The sequence below is a fragment of the Arachis ipaensis genome, chromosome B4 (genome assembly GCF_059453495.1).
Source record: "Arachis ipaensis isolate K30076 ecotype BB chromosome B4, ASM5945349v1, whole genome shotgun sequence".
NCBI classification, from domain to species: Eukaryota; Viridiplantae; Streptophyta; class Magnoliopsida; order Fabales; family Fabaceae; genus Arachis; species Arachis ipaensis.
In genome coordinates, this window is record NC_142439.1 from 51,716,217 (window position 1) to 51,738,720 (window position 22,504).

At 38.2% G+C, this 22,504-nt stretch overlaps 1 non-coding gene across 1 annotated transcript; it reads left to right on the plus strand.

The window, feature by feature from the left end:
- Positions 1 to 11,962: 11,962 nt before the first annotated feature.
- LOC148567548 (small nucleolar RNA R71) lies at positions 11,963 to 12,070 on the plus strand. Its single transcript, XR_015882578.1, has one exon. It is a non-coding gene; the product is annotated as a small nucleolar RNA R71 (small nucleolar RNA).
- Positions 12,071 to 22,504: the final 10,434 nt, after the last annotated feature.

Below are 22,504 nucleotides of genomic sequence, written 5' to 3' on the forward strand. Positions count from 1 at the left end.
GGTTGATAATCCCAGGTTATATAACCCAAGTTACCAAGTTTTAAAATACTCCTTAGAACCTAATTGTCCAAGCAGATCCTAGCACAAAAAGCACCACAGGCATATGTCTTCAGGTCCAAGCTATTGGTGTCTAGCTTTATTCTTTGTTTCTTTCATTTTTGTTGCCAATTTTTGGCTTTTCTTCCTTTTCTTCTTACTTTTTTTTTTCTTCCAAGGATATTTATTCATGAAGGTTTCACAAACAGCAGCCAAGTTTATACTTTAAAGGAACATTCTAACCTTTATCTTTTATTAGTGAGCTTGCTTAGACAATCAAACATATATACCACCACTGAACTTTATTCTAATTCCTACCAAATTGGACAATTTCTACTTTCTATTTCAACATTTTCTTTTATTCAAGCAAAGGGGAACAAGACATGAATTCAAGCAGATGAAAATGAATCAGACACTTAGACTAGAACACTTCAAATGATAATTGAAATACAGTAATCAAACAGAATGCAATCAATTTAAACAAATCAGCAGGGTACATTTAGACTTCCAATTTAGAGCATTTCAAATAAGAGGGAATTAAGTAACAATACAACCCCTTAGTGGTGTCTTCTAGCTCTCCCTTTGTCATCATCATCCATAGCTTTTGTATCCTTCTTTGTGTCCTTGGATGATGGTGCATAGTTCTTCCAAGAGATAGATTGAATTCCTGCAGAGTTATTGGAAGTTGGTTGTTCCCCAAGCACTTGAAAAATGGTTAGCATGCATGAATGATTGTAGGCTTTTGAACTTACTTTGGTGTGTGAACACCAAACTTAGTTCCTTGCCACTGTCTGTTATGCATCAGATTAATCACATACATGAAATCTTGTGCTTTAATTAAAGAAAACAAACTATAAACTAGAAAGCAAACAATGGTTAAGTAGTTTCTCTGATTGTTTGGAGCTAGTGACTAATTATGCTGAGGGTTGAAATGTGTTTCTAATGAAATCTTTGGTGGAACACCAAACTTAGCATCCTACATTCACCCCTGAATTGTTTTGGTGTGCAACACCAAACTTAGCTCCTTGTAATACAGATAATATACTTAACTCTTTTATTGAAATAACTAAGAAAAGAAGACTACCTCAGGTTGGGTTGCCTCCCAACAAGCGCTCTTTTAGTGTCATTAGCTTGACATCCTCCATTATTGTTCAACTTAGTTCATGAATGTTCTCCTCCTTGTTCCAAGGACCTCCCAAGTAATGCTTAGCTCTGTGACCGTTTACTGTGAATGTGTCCTTTGTAGCTTCAATCAGAAGTTCAAGGCTTCCATGCGGGAAAACTTTAGTCACCAGATAGGGGCCAGTCCATTTAGACTTGAGTTTCCCAGGAAAAATCTTAAGTTTAGAGTTGTATACTAGCACTTGTTGCCCTGGCTCAAACCCTCTTCTTAAGATTTTCTTGTCATGCCATTTTTTAGCTCTCTCCTTGTATATCTTTGCATTCTCATAAGCTTTCAATCTAAATTCATCTAGCTCATTGAGTTGCAATAGCCCCTTTTTCCTGTTGCTTAAGAGTCAAGATTGAGAAGATTAGTGGCCCAGAAAGCTTTATGTTCTAGCTCCACAGGAAGATGATAGGATTTTCCATAAATCAGCTGGAAAGGTGACTTCCCAATTGGAGTTTTGAATGTGGTTCTGTATGCCCATAGTGCATCATCCAGCTTTCTTGTCCAGTCTTTCCTTGTGGCTCCAACTGTCTTCTCTAGGATTATTTTTAACTCCCTGTTTGCCAATTCAGCCTGCCCATTAGTTTGAGGGTGATATGGTGTGGCCACTTTATAAATAACTCCATATTTATGGAGTAATTTTTCCATTTTTCTATTACAAAAAATGGCTGCCACCATCACTAATAAGGACTTTTGGTACCCCATATCTGGTGAAGATGTGTCTCTTGAGGAATTAAAGAACAATGGGTGCATCACAGGTGGTCGTTGCTATGGCCTCTACCCATTTAGAGACATATTCTACTGCCACCAATATGTATTTAAAAGAATGTGATTGGGGAAAAGGCCCCATGAAGTCTATGCCCCAGAGATCAAATAATTCTACTTCCAGAATGAAGTTTTGACGCATTTCATTCCTCCTTGTTAATCCTCCAGCTCTTTGACATTCATTGCATTGGTGCATAAATTCTGTAGAATCTTTGAATATTGTTGGCCAATAAAACTCACTTTGAAGCACTTTAGCAGCTGTCCTCTCTGGTCCAAAGTGTCCACGATAAGCTGAACTATGACAATGCCAAAGTATGTCTCTCATTTCATTTTCAGGAACACACCTTCTAATCAATCCATCTGGATACCTCCTGAACAAGAATGGCTCACCCCACAAGAATTTCCTGGTTACATTGAGCAGCTTCTTCACTTGTTGCTTGGTGAATTCTTGAGGGATCTTCCTTCCAACCTTGTAGTTTGCAATATCAGCAAACCAAGGTGCTTGTTGGACTTGAAGAAGATGTTCATCTGGGAATTTTTCATTTACTGGCTGTGGTTCATCTTGGTTGGTCTCTTGTGGAAGTCTTGATAAATGGTCTACAACTTGGTTCTCACTTCCTTTCCTATCCCTCACTTCAACATCAAATTCTTGTAGTAACAGAACACACCTGATAAGTCTTGGCTTGGCATCCTATTTAGACATGAGATACTTGAGAGCAGCATGATCAGTATATACTACAACTTTTGAACCAATCAAGTATTGTCTAAATTTATCAAATGCATACACAATTGCCAAGAGTTCTTTTTCTGTGGTGGTATAATTTTTTTGTGTCTCATTTAGCACTTTGCTTGCATAATATATAACGTGATGTAGCTTATCTTTCTTTTGGCCCAGTACACACCAATTGCAACATCACTTGCATCACACATGAGTTCAAAAGGAAGTCCCCATTCTGGGATTGTGATGATTGGTGCTGTAATGAGTTTATTTTTTAAGGTTTCAAATGCATGCTTGCAATTTTCATCAAAGACAAAAGGATTGTCAACCACTAGCAAGTTGCTCAATGGTTTAGCTATTTTTGAAAAATCTTTGATGAATCTCCTATAAAAACCAGCATGCCCAAGAAAGCTTCTCACTGCCTTTACATTGACTGGCATAGGCAACTTTTTGATGATCTCTATCTTAGCTCTGTCAACTTCTATACCCTTGTTTGAAACCTTATGCCCAAGAACAATTCCTTCTGATACCATGAAATGGTATTTTTTCCAATTTAAAACAAAATTTGTTTCTTGGCATCTTTTCAAAACAAGGGTTAGATGATGCAGACAAGTATCAAAAGAGTTACCAAAGACAGAAAAGTCATCCATAAAAAGTTCTAAATAATTTTTCTATCATGTCAGAGAAGATGGAGAGCATACACCTTTAAAAGGTTACTGGGGCATTGCATAGCCCAAAGGGCATCCTCCTTTAGGCAAAGACTCCAAATGAACATGTGAAGGAAGTTTTCGCTTGGTCCTTGGGGTCTACCACTATTTGATTGTATCCATAATACCCATCTAAGAAGCAGTAGTAAGCATGGCCAGCCAATCTTTCTAGCATCTGATCAATGAAGGGAAGAGGGAAGTGGTCTTTTCTTGTAGCCTTATTCAATCTTCTATAATCAACGCACATCCTCCACCCCATCACTGTCCTTGTAGGGATGAGCTCATTCTTCCCATTGAAGATGACAGTCATGCCACCTTTTTTTGGCACCACTTAGACTGGACTCAACCAAGGGCTATCAAAGATTGGGTATATGATTCCACCATTCCACAGCTTTATTACCTCCTTTTGAACCACTTCCTTCATGGTTGGATTAAGCCTTCTTTGAGGTTGCACCACAGGTCATGAATCCTCCTCCAGCAGAATCTTATGCATGCAAATGGCAGGGCTTATACCCTTGATGTCATCAATTGTCCATCCTAAAGCTGTTTTGTAAATTTTCAGCATTTCAATCAGCTTTTCTTCATCTTCCATGCTTAAGGATGAATTGATAATTACTGGCAGGGTTTTCTCTTCTCCAAGAAATGCATACTTGAGATGAGGAGGGAGAGGCTTCAATTTTTGCTTTGGTCCCTCCTCTGTCTTGCCTTCAAGGGAGATTACAATAGCTTGTTCCTCTGTGACATCTTGATCAATTCCCATTTCTTCTTCTTGTTCCTCCTGAACGTTGGTTTCAAGCACTTCTTCCACCAAGACTTTTATCATTTCCACTCTCATATGCTTTTCTTTCTCAGGAGGATATTGCATTGCTTTAAAAACATTGATGATCATTCGTTCATCATGCACCCTGAGAATCATCTCAGACTTCTCTACATCAATGATAGCCCTTGCTATGGCTAAGAAAGGTCGTTCCAAGATAATTGAGTTGTGTCCCTCTTCTTCCATGTCTAAAATGACAAAATTAGCAGGGAAAATAAATTCTCCAACCTTCACTAACAAGTTTTCTACAACTCCATTAGGTATCTTGAGTGATCTATTTGCCATTTGAAGTTACATTCTGGTTGCTTTGACTTCCTCTATTGCAAGATTTTTCATCAATGAGAGAGGCATCAAGTTGATGCTGGCACCTAAATCACAGAGAGCCTTTTCCAGTGTCATGTTGCCTATGGTACATGATATGATAAAACTCCCAGGATCTTTGAGTTTTGGTGGAAGACCTTTTGAATTACTGCACTACATTCTTGTGTCAAGATCACGGTCTCCTTTTCATTCCAGCTTCTCTTCTTGTTGATAAGCTCCTTGAGAAATTTTGCATATAATGGCCTTTGCTCTAGTGCTTCAGCAAGTGGAAGATTGATCTCCAGCTTCTTAAAAACCTCCAGGAATTTGGGAAATTGCTGATCCTTGAGTTCTCTTTACAACCTTTGAGAGTATGGAAAAGGAGGGATGTAAGGCTTCACCTCCTTCCTTTTTTCTTGTGGCTGCTCCACCATGACTTGTTTTCCTTTCCCTGAAGCTTGTGGTTCTTCCTCCTTCTTCTTGGACTTCTCTTGGTCCTTCTCTTTAGCTGCCACTTCTTTCTTACTGTCAACCTTGTCATTTTCTAGTGTCTTTCCACTCCTGAGTTGAATTGCTTTACATTCTTCCTTGGGGTTGGGAATGGTGTCACTTGGAAATGCATTGGTTGGTCTTTCAGCAGGTTGTTTAGACAATTGTCTAATTTGTCTTTTTAGATTTCTCAGGGAGGCTTCATGATTCTTGTTGGCCAATTCTTAATGCTTTATCATCTTCTCCATCATCATCTCCAAATTAGAGATTCTTTGAGATTCTTGGGGTGGTTGTGGTTGAGTGTGGGATGCAGATGGTGGATGATAGTTGTTTTGGTTAGTTGATGAGTTATTTGGTGGATAGTAGGTGGATGTAGGATGATTATTTTGTGATTTTTTGTATGGATTTTGATTAGTATTTTGATGGTTTTGGTGGTTTGTGTTGCGAGAATTATTTTGGTTGGAGTTTCTTTGCCAAGGCTGCTGGTTCTGGTTCTCTCCCCACTTCAAGTTGGGGTGGTTCCTCCAAGATGAGTTGTAAGTGTCTCCATAGAACTTATTTTGTCCAGCACCTTGGTTGTGCATGTATTGAACCTGTTCAAGATGCTGCTCTTTATAGCTTTTCTCCTGCTGTCCCCACACAACTGGTGGTTGATTAGTTGTGCTCACTGCTGCAAGTTGTATCCCATCCATCCTTTTTGACATCATTTCAATTTGTTGTTGGAGTTGCTGATGCATAATCTTCTTTTGAGCCAAGATTGTGTCAAATCCTTCAAGCTCAAATACACCTCTCTTGGGGGCTGCTTCTCTTTTAGAGGAGTAGAAATACTCATTGTTGGCTACTGATGAGCGGATAATTTATACCCTTTTTGGCATTGTTTTTACATAGTTTTTAGTATGTTTTAGTTACTTTCTATGATATTTTTATTAGTTTTTATGAAAAAATCACATTTCTGTACTTTACTATGAGTTTGTGTGTTTTTCTATAATTTCTGGTATTTTATGGCTGAAATTGAGACAAGAGCAAAAATCTGATTTAGAGGCTGAGAAAGGACTGCAGATGCTGTTGGATTCTGACCCTCCTGCACTCGAAGTTGATTTTCTGGAGCTACAGAAGCCTAATTGGCACGCTCTCAATTGCGTTGGAAAGTACACATCTTGGTTTTTCCAGCAATGTATAATAGTTCATACTCTGCCCGAGATTTAATGGCCCAAACTGGCGTCTAAACGCCCACCAGAGACCCTTTTCTGGCGTAAAACACCAGAACTGGAGTTAGACACCCAAACTGGCATCCAAGATGGCGTTTAACTCTAGAAATGACCTATGCACGTGTAAAGCTCAATGCTCAGCCCAAGCACACACCAAGTGGGACCCGGAAGTGGATTTCTGCACTATCTGCACTTAGTTACTTATTGGTGCACGAAATTGTGATCACATTAATGTAGTACTCTTTGTTATTGTATGGAATCATTATTATGGCTCTTTACTATGTGTGGACACAACTCCGTTCAACTAACCAGCAAGTGTACTGGGTCGTCCAAGTAATAAACCTTACGCGAGTAAGGGTCGATCCCACAGAGATTGTTGGCTTGAAGCAAGCTATGGTCACCTTGTAAATCTCAGTCAGGCGGATTTAAACATGATACTTTATTAGATTAAAATAAACAATAAAAGGGATAGAGATACTTATGTAGATTCATTGGCAGGGATTTCAGATAAGCGAATGGAGATGCTTTTCGTTCCTCTGAACCTCTGCTTTCCTGCTATCTTCATCCAATCAGTCTTACTCCTTTCCATGGCTGGCTGTATGCAAGGGCATCACCGTTGTCAGTGGCTACATCCCCTCCTCTCAATGAATCATATGCTCACGCACCCTGTCACGGCACGGCTATTCATCTGTCGGTTCTCGATCATGCTGGAATAGGATTCACCCTCCTTTTGCGTCTGTCACTAACGCCCAGCACTCGCGAGTTTGAAGCTCGTCACAGTCATTCAATCATTGAATCCTACTCAGAATACCACAGACAAGGTTTAGACCTTCCGGATTCTCTTGAATGCCGCCATCATTCTAGCTTTCGCCACGAAGATTCTGGTTAGGAGATCTAAGAGATACTCATTTTAGCTTAATTCATGTAGAACAGAAGTGTTTGTCAGGCACGCGTTCATAAGGGGGAAGGATGATGAGCGTCACACATAATCATCACCTTCATCACGTTCTTGGGTGCGAATGGATATCTTAGAAGAGAAATAAGAAGAATTGAATAGAAAACAGTAGTACTTTGCATTAATCTTTGAGGAACAGCAGAGCTCCACACCTTAGTCTATGGAGTGTAGAAACTCTACCGATAAAAATACATAAGTGAAAGGTCCAAGCATGGCCGAGAGGCCAGCCCCTCTGATCTAAGAACCAGGCGTCCAAAGATGTCTAATACAATAGTAAGAGGTCCTATTTATAATAAACTAGCTACTAGGGTTTACATGAGTAAGTAATTGATGTATAAATCCACTTCCGGGGCCCACTTGGTGTGTGTTTGGGCTGAGCTTAAGTGTTGCACGTGCAGAGGCCATTTGTGGAGTTGAACGCCAGTTTTTGTGCCAGTTTGGGCGTTCAACTCTGGTTTTGGATCCTTTTCTGGCGCTGGACGCCAGATTTGGGTAGAAAGCTGGCGTTGAACGCCAGTTTACGTCGTCAATTCTTGGCCAAAGTATGGACTATTATATATTGCTGGAACGCCCTGGATGTCTACTTTCCAAAGCAATTGGAAGCGCGCAATTTCAAGTTCTGTAGCTCTAGAAAATCCACTTTGAGTGCAGGGAGGTCAGAATCCAACAGCATCAGCAGTCCTTTTTCAACCTCTGAATCTGATTTCTGCTCAAGTCCCTCAATTTCAGCCAGAAAATACCTGAAATCACAGAAAAACACACAAACTCATAGTAAAGTCCAGAAATGTGAATTTAACACAAAATCTATTAAAAACATCCCTAAAAGTAACTAGATCCTACTAAAAATATACTAAAAACAATGCCAAAAAGCGTATAAATTATCCGCTCATCACAACACCAAACTTAAATTGTTGCTTGTCCCCAAGCAACTAAAAATCAAAATAGGATAAAAAGAATAGAATATACTATAAATTCCAAACTATCAATGAAACAGAGCTTCAATCATATGAGCGGGACTTATAGCTTTTTGCCTCTTGAATAGTTTTGGCATCTCACTTTATCCATTGAGGTTCAGAATGATTGGCATCTATAGGAACTCAGATTTCAGATAGTGTTATTGACTCTCCTAGTTCAGTATGATGATTCTTGAACACAGCTATTTTATGAGTCTTGGCCGTGGCCCTAAGCACTTTGTTTTCCAGTATTACCACCGGATACATAAATGCCACAGACACATAATTGGGTGAACCTTTTCAGATTGTGACTCAGCTTTGCTAAAGTCCCCAATTAGAGGTGTCCAGGGTTCTTAAGCACACTCTTTTTTTTTGCTTTGGACCTTGACTTTAACCGCTCAGTCTCAAGTTTTCACTTGACACCTACACGCCACAAGCACATGGTTAGGGACAGCTGGGTTTAGCCGCTTAGACCAGGATTTTATTCCTTTAGGCCCTCCTATCCACTGATGCTCAAAGCCTTGGGATCCTTTTTATTTCCCTTGCCTTTTGGTTTTAAGGGTTATTGGCTTTTTGCTCTTGCCTCTTGGTTTTAAGAGCTTTGGCTTTTTCTGCTTGCTTTTTCTTTCTGTTTTTTTTTTTCGCCTAATTTTTTTTTTCTTCTTTTTTTTTCTGCAAGTTTTGTTCTTTGCTGCTTTTTCTTGCTTCAAGAATCATTTTTATGATTTTTCAGGTTATCAAATAACATGTCTCCTAGTCATCATTCTTTCAAGAGCCAACATATTTAACATTCTTAAACAACAACTTCAAAAGACATATGCACTGTTCAAGCATTCATTCAGAAAATAAGAAGCATTGTCACCACATCAATATAATTAAACTAAGTTCAAGGATAATTTCGAAACTCATGTACTTCTTGTTCTTTTGAATTAAAACATTTTTCATTTAAGAGAGGTGATGGATTCATAGGACATTCATATCTTTAAGACAAAGTTACTAACTACTAATGATCATGTAATGAAGACACAAACACAGATAAGCACATAACATAGAAAACGAAAAACAGAGAAAGTAAGAACAAGGAATGAGTCCACCTTAGTGATGTCCTTGAGCTCTTCTATGTCTCTTCCTTGTCTTTGCTGCTCCTCCTTCATTGCTTTTAGATCTTCTCTGATTTCATGAAGGATGAAGGAGTGCTCTTGATGTTCCACCCTTAGTTGCTTCCAATAATTGTGTGGAAGAAAATGTATCCCCTGAGGTATCTCAGGGATCTCTTGATTTGCAGTCAAATGTTCTACCACTGAGCTATAGACCCTTGATGGAAGCTTTTGTCTTCCCTTTCCTCTTTCTAGAGGCTTCTCTGGCCTTAGGTGCCATCAATGGTTATGGAAAAAAACAAAAAAGCTATGCTTTTTACCACACCAAACTTAGAATGTTGCTCGCCCTCGAGCAAAAGAAGAAAGAATAGAAGAATAAGAAGAAGATATGGAGGAGATGGAGGGAGATGTGTATTCGGCCATATGGGTGGGATTGGGTGGGAAAGAGATGTTGAATTTTGAAGGAAAGTGGGTGTTTGGATGTGAGTGGTAAAGAGTTAATAGGGAAGAATGTTTATTGGGAATAGAGGATGATTGAGAAGAGAGAAGAGAGTGAGTGGAGGTGGGTGGGGATCCTGTGGGGTCCACAGATCCTGAGGTGATCCTGTGAGGTCCACAGATCTTGAGGTGTCAAGGCATTTACATCCCTGCACCAATTTAGGCATGCAAAATGCCCTTGCACACAACTCTGGGCGTTCAGCGCCAGGTTGGTGCCCATTTTGGGCGTTCAACGCCCCTTTGCTGCCATATCTGGCGTTGAACGCCAGAACCATGCTTGTTCTGGGCGTTCAGTGCCAGGATGCTCCCATTCTGGGCGTTCAGCGCCAGAACTATGCTCTGTTCTGGCGTTTGAACGCCAGACAGATGCTCCTCCAGGGTGTGATTTTTCTTCTGCTGTTTTTGATTCCGTTTTCAATTTTTTTGTTTATTTTGTGACTCCACATGATCATGAACCTAAGAAAACATGAAAAACAATAAAAATAAGAATTAGATAAACATTGGGTTGCCTCCCAACAAGCGCTTCTTTAATGTCAATAGCTTGACAGTGGGCTCTCATGGAGCCTCAAAGATGTGCAGAGCTTTGTTGAAACTCTCTAACACCAAACTTAGAGTTTGGATATGGGAGTTCAACACCAAACTTAAAGTTTGGTTGTGGCCTCCCAACACCAAACTTAGAGTTTGACTGTGGGGGCTCTGGTTGACTCTGCTTTGAGAGAAGCTTTTCAAGCTTCCTCTCCATGGTTGCAGAGGGAGATCCTTGAGTTTTGAATACAAGGGAGTTCTCATTCCGTTGAAGGACTATTTCACCTCTGTCAACATCAATCACAGCTCTTGCTGTGGCCAGGAAAGGTCTTCCTAGGATGATGGATTCATCCTCTTCCTTTCCAGTATCCAGGACTATGAAATCAGCAGGGATGTAAAGGCCTTCAACCTTTACTAACACGTCCTCTACTTGTCCATAAGCCTGTTTTCTAGAGCTGTCTGCCATCTCTAATGAGATTTTAGCAGCTTGCACCTCATAGATTCCCAGTTTCTCCATTATAGAGAGGGGCATGAGGTTTATTCCTGAACCAAGGTCACACAGAGCCTTAAAGATCATGGTGCCTATGGTACAGGGTATTATGAACTTTCCAGGATCCTGTCTCTTCTGAGGCAATATCAGTTGATCCAGATCACTAAGTTCATTGATGAACAAGGGAGGTTCAACTTCCCAAGTATCAATGCCAAATAATTTGGCATTCAGCTTCATGATTGCACCAAGAAACTTGGCAGTTTGCTCTTCAGTGACATCCTCATTCTCTTCAGAAGAGGAATACTCATCAAAGCTCATGAAGGGCATAAGGAGGTTCAATGGAATCTCTATGGTCTCTAGATGAGCCTCAGAGTCCTTTGGTTCCTCAGAGGGAAGCTCCTTATTGATCATTGGACGTCCCAGGAGGTCTTCCTCCTTGGGATTCACGTCCTCTCCTCTCCTCACAGGTTCGGCCATGGCGCTTATGTCAATGGCCTTGCACTCTCCTTTTGGGTTCTCTTCTGTATTGCTTGGGAGAGTACTAGGAGGGATTTCAGTGATCTTTTTACTCAGCTGGCCCACTTGTGCTTCCAGATTTCTAATGGAAGACCTTGTTTCATTCATGAAACTTACAGTGGCCTTAGATAGATCAGAGACTAGATTTGCTAAATTAGAAGCATTTTGTTCAGAGTTCTCTGTCTGTTGCTGAGTGGATGATGGAAAAGGCTTGCTATTGCTAAACCTGTTTCTTCCACCATTATTAAAGCCTTGTTGAGGCTTTTGATCCTTCCATGAGAAATTTGGATGATTTCTCCATGTTGAGTTATAGGTGTTTCCATAAGGTTCACCTAAGTAATTTACCTCTGCTATTGCAGGGTTCTCAGGATCATAAGCTTCTTCTTCAGAAGATGCCTCTTGAGTACTGTTGGATGCAGCTTGCATTCCATGCAGACTCTGAGAAATCATATTGACTTGCTGAGTCAATATTTTATTCTGAGCCAATATGGCATTCAGAGTATCAACTTCAAGAACTCCCTTCTTCATATGCGTCCCATTACTCACAGGATTCCTTTCAGAAGTGTACATGAACTGGTTATTAGCAACCATGTCAATGAGTTCTTGAGCTTCTGCAGGCGTTTTCTTTAGGTGAATGGATCCACCTGCAGAAGTATCCAATGACATCTTAGATAACTCAGACAGACCATCATAGAATATATCCAGGATGGTCCATTCTGAAAGCATGTCAGAAGGACACTTTTTGGTCAACTGTTTGTATCTTTCCCAAGCTTCATAGAGAGATTCACCTTCTTTCTGTCTGAAGGTTTGAACATCAGCTCTAAGCTTGCTCAGCTTTTGAGGAGGAAAGTACTTGGCTAAGAAAGTCGTGACCAGCTTATCCCAAGAGTTCAGGCTGTCTTTAGGTTGAGAATCCAACCATAATCTAGCTCTGTCTCTTACAGCAAAAGGGAAAAGCATGAGCCTGTAGACTTCAGGATCTATTCCATTAGTCTTAACAGTATCACATATCTGCAAGAATTCAGTTAAGAACTAAAAAGGATCTTCAGATGGAAGTCCATGAAACTTGCAGTTCTGCTGCATCAGAGAAACTAATTGAGGTTTCAGCTCAAAATTGTTTGCTCCAATGGCAGGAATGGAGATGCTTCTTCCATGTAAATTGGAATTAGGTGCAGTAAAGTCACCAAGCATCCTCCTTTCATTATTATTATTTTTGCCTGCCATCTCCTCTGCCTGTTCGAAAATTTCTGAAAGGTTATCTCTGGATTGTTGTATTTTAGCTTCTCTTAATTTTCTCTTCAGAGTTCTTTCAGGTTCTGGATCTGCTTCCACAAGAATGTTCTTATCCTTGCTCCTGCTCATATGACAAGGAAGAATGGCCAGAAAAATGATAATAATAATAGAGATCCTTTATACCACAGTATAGGGATCCCTTTGTGAGTGGAAGAAGAGGGGGAGATAAAGAATGTAATATAATGGAAGAAACACAACTGTGAGGATTGGAATGTGAGATGAGATGTTAGGATATGAATGAATAAATAGAATGAGATGGGGGAGGAATAATTTTCGAAAATTATTTTGAAAAAGAGTTAGTGATTTTTGAAAAATTGTTAGTAATTTTCGAAAATTTTTTTTTTTTGAAATCAAAAATAAAAAATAAAAATAATTAGTTAATTAAAAAGAAATTTTTGAAAAAGAGGGAGATATTTTCGAAAATTAGAGAGAGAGAGTTAGTTAGGTAGTTTTGAAAAAGTTAAGAAACAAACAAAAAGTTAGTTAGTTAGTTGAAACAAATTTTGAAAAGATAGGAAGTTAGGAAGTTAGAAAAGATATTTTGAAAAGATATTTTTGAAAAAGATAAGATAAGAAGATATTTTTGAAAAGATATGATAGGAATTAGTTTTTGAAAAAGATTTGATTTTTAAAATCACAATTAATGACTTGATTCATAAGAAATCACAAGATATGTTTCTAGAACTTAAAGTTTGAATCTTTCTTAACAAGCAAGTAACAAACTTCAAATTTTTGAATCAAAACATTAATTATTTATGTTATTTTCAAAAATTATGATATAAGATAGGAAAAAGATTTTTGAAAAATATTTTTGGAATTTTCGAAAATAACTAAGAATTTTGAAAAAGATTTGATTTTTGAAAAAGATTTTGAAAAAGATAAGATTTTCAAATTGAAAATTTGATTTGACTCATTGGTAACAACTTGATTTTAAAAATTTTTGAAAAAGTCAATCCAAATTTTCAAATTTGATGAGAGAAAAAGGGAAAGATATTTTTTTTTTATTTTTGAAATTTTTATGAAAAACATGAAAAATATGCAATGCATGAAATTTTTAGATCAAAACAATGAATGCATGCAAGAGTGCTATGAATGTCAAGATGAACACCAAGAACACTATGAAGATCATGATGAACATCAAGAACATATTTTTGAAAAATTTTTAATGCAAAGAAAACATGCAAGACACCAAACTTAGAATTCTTTAATGCTTACGCACTAAGAATTCAAGAATGCATATGATAAACATGAAAAGACACAAAACAAAAAAATCATCAAGATCAAACAAGAAGACTTACCAAGAACAACTTGAAGATCATGAAGAACACTATGAATGCAAGATATTTTCGAAAAAATGCAATATGCATATGCAAGTGACACCAAACTTATAACATGACTCAAGACTCAAATAAGAAACATGAAATATTTTTTATTTTTATGATTTTCTAATTTTTTTGGATTTTTATTTTATATTTTTCGAAAATTATTGTGAAAATAAAAAAAAAATAAGGATTCCAAAATTTTTAATATGAATTCCAGGAATCTTGCCATGTTAGTCTTAAAGCTCCAATCAAAGGGTCAGGCATGGCTTAATAGCCAGCCAAGCTTCAACATATAATTACATGGGCTGGAGTGATTAGTTGAATACCAATCCCAAAGTAGTTTGGGTATGGCTTTACAGCCAGATATGATTCAACATATTTCATGAAACACTAGAATTCATTCTTAAAAATTTTGAAGCCATAGAATAATTTATTTTTGAAAACATTTTTTTTTTTCGAAAACAAAGAAGAATTTTTGAAAGATTTTTGAAAAATTTTTGAAAACAAAACAAAAAGAAAATTACCTAATCTGAGCAACAAGATGAACCGTCAGTTGTCCAAACTCAAACAATCCCCGGCAACGGCGCCAAAAACTTGGTGCACGAAATTGTGATCACATTAATGTAGTACTCTTTGTTATTGTATGGAATCATTATTATGGCTCTTTACTATGTGTAGACACAACTCCGTTCAACTAACCAGCAAGTGTACTGGGTCGTCCAAGTAATAAACCTTACGCGAGTAAGGGTCGATCCCACAGAGATTGTTGGCTTGAAGCAAGCTATGGTCACCTTGTAAATCTCAGTCAGGCGGATTTAAACATGATACTTTATTAGATTAAAATAAACAATAAAAGGGATAGAGATACTTATGTAGATTCATTGGCAGGGATTTCAGATAAGCGAATGGAGATGCTTTTCGTTCCTCTGAACCTCTGCTTTCCTGCTATCTTCATCCAATCAGTCTTACTCCTTTCCATGACTGGCTGTATGCAAGGGCATCACCGTTGTCAGTGGCTACATCCCCTCCTCTCAGTGAATCATATGCTCATGCACCCTGTCACGGCACGACTATTCATCTGTCGGTTCTCGATCATGCTGGAATAGGATTCACCCTCCTTTTGCGTCTGTCACTAACGCCCAGCACTCGCGAGTTTGAAGCTCGTCACAGTCATTCAATCATTGAATCCTACTCAGAATACCACAGACAAGGTTTAGACCTTCCAGATTCTCTTGAATGCCGCCATCATTCTAGCTTTCGCCACGAAGATTCTGGTTAGGAGATCTAAGAGATACTCATTTTAGCTTAATTCATGTAGAACAGAAGTGTTTGTCAGGCACGCGTTCATAAGGGGGAAGGATGATGAGCGTCACACATAATCATCACCTTCATCACGTTCTTGGGTGCGAATGGATATCTTAGAAGAGAAATAAGAAGAATTGAATAGAAAACAGTAGTACTTTGCATTAATCTTTGAGGAACAGCAGAGCTCCACACCTTAATCTATGGAGTGTAGAAACTCTACCGTTAAAAATACATAAGTGAAAGGTCCAGGCATGGCCGAGAGGCCAGCCCCTCTGATCTAAGAACCAGGCGTCCAAAGATGTCTAATACAATAGTAAGAGGTCCTATTTATAATAAACTAGCTACTAGGGTTTACATGAGTAAGTAATTGATGTATAAATCCACTTCCGGGGCCCACTTGGTGTGTGTTTGGGCTGAGCTTAAGTGTTGCACGTGCAGAGGCCATTTGTGGAGTTGAACGCCAGTTTTTGTGCCAGTTTGGGCGTTCAACTCTGGTTTTGGATCCTTTTCTGGCGCTGGACGCCAGATTTGGGTAGAAAGCTGGCGTTGAACGCCAGTTTACGTCGTCAATTCTTGGCCAAAGTATGGACTATTATATATTGCTGGAAAGCCCTGGATGTCTACTTTCCAACGCAATTGGAAGCGCGCCATTTCAAGTTCTGTAGCTCTAGAAAATCCACTTTGAGTGCAGGGAGGTCAGAATCCAACAGCATCAGCAGTCCTTTTTCAACCTCTGAATCTGATTTCTGCTCAAGTCCCTCAATTTCAGCCAGAAAATACCTGAAATCACAGAAAAACACACAAACTCATAGTAAAGTCCAGAAATGTGAATTTAACACAAAATCTATTAAAAACATCCCTAAAAGTAACTAGATCCTACTAAAAATATACTAAAAACAATGCCAAAAAGCGTATAAATTATCCGCTCATCACTTATTTTCTGTAATCCCTAGTAACTAGTTTAGTATAAATAGCACTTTTTACTATTGTATTCATATCTCTGGATGTTTAGTCCTTAGACTTGGATCATCTTATCTTACATTTGGAGGCTGGCCACATGGCCATGCCTAGACCTTTTTCTCTTATGTATTTTCTACGGTGGAGTTTCTACACCTCATAGATTAAGGTGCGGACCTCTGCTATTCTTCATAAATTAATGCAAGTACTATTGTTTTTCTTTCGGTTCACGCCTACTCTTCTCCATGATATAATCTCATACTTAATTCAGTTAAGTCAGAATAAAGGGGTGTCCCGTGACAATCACCCACTATCTTCGTTACTCACTTAGCCAAGATCCGCGTGCCTGACAACCACAAGCGGTCTACATGATGTTTAACGTAGTCATTGGATGATAGACGGAGTATAATCTCTTAGGTCTCTAATCCACGGACCGAGTCTGGAGGTTAGAACCTTCGTGGTATAGGCTAGAACCAATTGGCAGCATTCCTTAGATCCGGAAAGTCTAAACCTTGTCTGTGGTATTTCGAGTAGGATCTGGGAAGGGATGACTGTGACGAGCTTCAAACTCGCTAATTTTGGGTGCAGTGACAGTGTACAAAAGGATAGAGAGATCCTATTCTGACGCTAGTGAGAACCGACAGATGATTAGCCGTGTGGTAGCTGTAGGTATTTTTCATCCGAGACAAGAAATCCGATAGTTGATTAGCCGTGCAGATACCGTACCTGGTATTTTTCATCCGAGGGGATCATACAGCATGCCATAGAAGGGAGCACGCATGATTGGAAGAAGACAATAGGAAAGCAGAGGTTCAGAAGCAACAAAGCATCTCCAAACACTTATCTAAAATTCTCACCAACGAATTACATAAGTATCTTTATTTTATTTTATGTTTTATTTATCTTTTAATTATCAAAACCTCATAACCATTTGAATCCGCCTGACTAAGATTTACACGATGACCATAGCTTGCTTTAAGCCGACAATCTCCGTGGGATCGACCCTTACTCGCGTAAGGTTTTATTACTTGGACGATCCAGTGCACTTGTTGGTTAGTTGTATCGGAGTTGTGAAGAGTGTGAGCATAATTCCGTGCACCAGCTACCATGTCTATGAGATTATGTGCCTCTTGAGCAGTCTTCATCATCTGCAAAGATCTTCCTGAGGAATAATCCAAGGCTTTTCTTGAACTCAAGGACAAGCCTTCATAGAAATTTTGGAGTTCAACCCACTCACTGAACATTCCCTATGGACACCTCCTAATCAAATCTTTATACCTCTCCCAGGCTTCATATAATGACTCTTCTTCTTGCTGCCTGAAAGTTTGCACATCAGTTTTCAGCTTAATGACTCTTTGAGGGGGGTAGAATTTGGCTAGAAATTTGCTAACCAAATCATCCCAGTTGGTGATGCTCTCTTTAGGGAAGGTCTCTAGCCAATGTGTGGCTTTGTCTCTCAGTGAAAATGGGAATAACAAAAGCTTATAGATGTCAGGGTGGACTCCATTGGTTTGGACAGTGTCACAAATCTTTAAAAATAAAGAGAGATGTTGGTTTAGATCTTCAACAGCACTTCCTCTATATTGACAATTATTCTGAACAAAACTGATGAGTTGAGGCTTGAGTTCAAAATTGTTGGCATAGACATTGGGAGTCAAGATGCTGCTTCCACAGTTTCTTGGGCTGGGTGGTGTAAGAAGCCAAAACTCTCCTTTGAGGCTAGCCATTATTGTTAGCCACCTCCTCTGTTGGATTTTTGAGATTATCTTCCATCTCTTGATCTTTCTCTTCTGATTCTTCTTCTCCAATCACTCCCTTACCTCTTGTTTCTCTTCTCAACCTCAAAAATGTTCTCTCTGGTTCAGAATCAAAGGAGGTGGATGCACCTCTCCTTCTTCCTGGCATACAACACAAACAAACCAAAAACCAAAAACAGAGCACTCTATTTCTAGAGTGAAGTTATGGTTAGCAAAATCACAAACGGTTAATGTGCCTAGAAAAACAAAGAAAAAAAATACTTAATCTAGATTATCACCTACTTAATCATTGTCAATCTAAATCAATCCCCGGCAACGGCGCCAAAAACTTGATGAGGAAAATTTGAATTCCACACAAACTAACCGGGAAGTGTATCGGGTCGCATCAAGTAGTAATAACTTACAGGAGTGAGGTTGATCCCATAGGGATTGATGGATCAAGCAATTTTAGTTGGGTGATAAATTTAGTCAAGCTAACAAGTGATGATTTGAGTGATTTTTTATCAACAGCAAATAAATTGCATGAAGTCTAAAGTGCTGAATGTAAAATGACTGAAATTTAAATTGCAAGAAATTAAAAAAGCTAAATCTTAAATAGCAAGAAATGTAAATGACTAAATCTTAAAGTGCAAGGAATTAAAATGGCAGGATCTTAAAATACAGAAAAGTAAATGGCAGAACTTAAAGTGCACTGAAACTTAAGTTGCTGGAATAATAAAGGGAATTGGGTACTGGAAATCAAAACTGTAAGGAACAATTTAAATTGAAGTAAGTGTAGAGAGATCTGAGTGAAGAAAATCAAGGAAAATGATTCATCAGGGATTGGAGATATCATAATCTATCATGAATCAATTGGTCTCAACTCATTTCTCAATCATATGAGTAGATCTATGGCGGATTGAAATTGATTGGATCCCAATTCCATGGCAATCCAATCTCTCTAATCACAGTCAATCTTGCCAATTCCTTGATCTAATTGTCATGAGAAGAGTTAGAGCAGATTCTCTTATCCACAAGCCACACAAATTCTCAAAACCTCAATTCTTCCCGAATGGTGTTGGTTTGGAGAATTGTGAAGGATAGAGCTTCAATTCTAATGTAAGTGATTCCCGTTCCGAGGCTCACACAAGCATTCACAGAATTAAACCCCCTTTCGGAGTGAATAATTCACAATCAAAATAGAAGAAACCCAATAGCTACACACTTGAATTGAGAAGAAGAAGAATTTTATTGATTCATTAAAATTACAATAGAGCTCCTCCCCCTAATGAATTTTGGTGTTTAGTTCATCATTGCTCTAATACAAAACAGAATAGAAAAGAAAGTGCAGAAAGAAGAATGCAGAAATAAAAGTGAAATTAAGTGCAGAGTTTCCTCTCTAGCCTTCCTAACCCAGCTAGCCTGAAATAAAAACTAACTCCTTAATGAAATTAAATTCTCCTCTATTTATACACTTTCCAATTCAGTCTTCAAGTACTTGGATTGGGCTTTTTGGCCTTGGTTGAAACAGATCAGAATGGGTCTTCAGTTGGTACGGTGGGGATCATGCTTCAAGAGAACGTAGCGTTCTCAAAGAGAGCGCAACTGATAAACCACTATTTTATGGTTTATCTTGTGCTCAATTAAGTGGATTTTATCAACTCTTTACCCACTTATTCATACTATTTGCATGGTTTTACTTTTTCCTTCCGGATTTTATGCTATGATTGAAAACATGCTTCTTTGGGCTTTAAATTTGCTATGTTTAATCATCTCTTATTACCATTTGATGCCTTGATATGTGTGTTAAGTGTTTTCAGAGATTACAGGGCAGGAATGGCTCAGAGGATGGAAAGGAAGCATGCAAAAATGGAAAGAATACAAGAAGTTAAAGGAACTGTAAAGCTGCCAGCCTGACCCTCTCGCACTAAATCAGTCATAACTTGAGCTACAAAGGTCCAAATGATGCGGTTTCAGTTGCGTTGGAAAGCTAACATCTGGGGCTTCGATTTGATATATAATTTGCCATAGTGGACGCACAGCTAGGTGACGCGAACGTGTGCTTCACGCGGACGTATCGTAATGACGAAAATCAGCGTGGCAGATTTCGCCCCCAAAAATTTCTGGGCTGTTTCTGGCCCAGGTTTCAGCCCAGAAAACACAGATTAGAGGCTATAAAGTAGGGGAATCCATTCATTCATAAATCAAGCTTTAATATACACAATTTTAAGATTAGATGTAGTTTTAGAGAGAGAGGTTCTCTCCTCTCTCTTAGGATTAGGATTTAGGATTTCTATTATGTTTAGGCTACTTCTCTTCAATTACAGGTTCAATGTCCCTTTTATTTATTTTTGCAATTTAATTTATGAATTCCCATGTTAGATTTGATTTCTTTTATTTAATATAATTTGAGGTACTTTAGATTTAAGATTTCTTTCTTTTATTTATGTTACTGTTGCTTCCCATCTGAAGGCATTTTTATTCAAGTGAATTTTCTCCCTTTTTGCTTTGGTTAAGTAATCGGAGACACTTGAGTTATCAAACTCCTTGTGATTGATGATTGTTATCTTTGCTAGTTGATTTCAATAACTCTAGTCTTTCCATAGGAATTAACTAGGACCAGAGGAATCAAATTGATTCATCCACTTGACTTACCTTCATAGTTAGAGGTTAACAAAGTGGGAGCAAAATCCAATTCTCATCACAATTGAAAAGGATAACTAGGATAGAAATTCTAGTTCTTATACCTTACCAAGAGATTTTCATAATTATTAATTTATTTTTCTTGTCATTTAAATTACTTATTCAACCTTTTTAAAAACCCAAAATTCTATCTTTTTACATAACCAATAATAAATCATACCCCCTGCAATTCCTTGAGAAGACGACCCGAGGTTTAAATACTTCGGTTATAAATTTTATTGGGTTTTGTTACTTGTGAAAACCAAACTTTTGTACGAAAGGATTCTCTGTTGGTTTAGAAACTATACTTACAACGCGATTATAATTTTATAAAAAATTCTTTACTAGCAGGAATCCGATCGTCAAAATGGCACCGTTGCCGGGAAATTGCAAACGTGTGCCTTATTATTGGTTATTGTAAATATTTATTTTTTCGAAAAAAAATTTCAGATATTTATTTTAAAATTTTTTTTCTTATCTTATCTTAGTTTTAAATTTCAAAATTCAAAATTCAAAATTTAAATCTTTTTCAAATCTTTATCTTATATTGTTGACTTTTTCAAAATTCAAATTTCAAAATTTTAAATTTCAAAATTCAAATTTTAAAATTTAAAATTCAAAATTTAATTTTCAAATTCAAAAATTTAAATTTCAAAACCTTTTAAATTAAAAACTTATCTTCTCTTACCTAACTTATCTTATCTTTCTAATCTTAAAATCAAATCTTTTTCAAACATTTTCTCTTACTTTATTTTATTTTATTTTCCTTTGCTTGTTTATTTATTTTTGTTTTTAATTTTTATTAGCTACTATGAATTCTCACCCCTCTGGTTTCAAATTTGGTTCCAATGTTGTTGCAAGGAATGAAAATTATAACAGGAACATGCATCAAGGTCGAAACAATCACAGATGGAAGGAGCCACGAGGATCTTATCAACCCTTTCGGCAGCAACATCTTCCAAGATACCATGGACAACGACCACCCTACAATGCATGCGAAGACAATAGTTATGGTGGACCCCTTCGTGACAAACCACCTCCACCTAATTACTATGGTCAAGAACCATTCCAGGGAGCGTACCAAGATGATAGATATGGTAGACCCCTTTATAGTTACCAACAAGCCCCATCATATGCTTATGAACCACCTCCCTAACATACCTTTGAACCACCAAACTCACAAGCCCCTTTCCACCATTCACCTTCATATGACCGTAACCCATATCCACCATACCAAACACCCTATGAACCGTATGAACCATACATGGAGCCACCCCAATTCCAACCCAATTACTCCCAAGAACCACCACCTCAATATACACCATGTCCATATCCATCAACACAGGAATCTGTTAAGGAGCGTCTCAAGGAAACAGTGAATAAATTTCATGCAACCCTTCACCAATTGAATCAAGCGATAAATCGATTACCTTCCCGACGTTCGGACACTCAGGGAACCCCCATGGCTTCATGTGGACAATCTAATGAAGAACGTAGTATGAAGGAGATACTGGAAACTCCAATGGATGATAAGGAGCATGACTTTGTACTGGAACAAGTGGAGGAAGCCGAAATTATCATAGAGGAGGAAGTGGTTGAAGACTTAGGAGATGCAAAACCTCCATGGGAACCTCAAGTTATAGAACCTCCCTTTAAGGAACTTGACATTGTTGTTAAGGAGGGTGTACAACCTCCAAGGCATATCACGGTTGAAGACTTTGAAGAGGTTGATCAAGAGATGGATTCAATCATTGATGAATTCTTATCTACAATTGAATCCTCTCCCATTGGACTTGACATGGAGATTAAAGAAGAAGAAGCACAACCTCCCATGCCCTTGGTGAACAATGAAGAAGAGATTGAATTGGAAGAAAGCTACCAAGAGGAAGAGGTTGATATTGAAGAAGCTTGCAAAGAGGTGGAAATTGTCAAAGAAGAGCACAAGGGAATTGAGCTGGAAATCACCT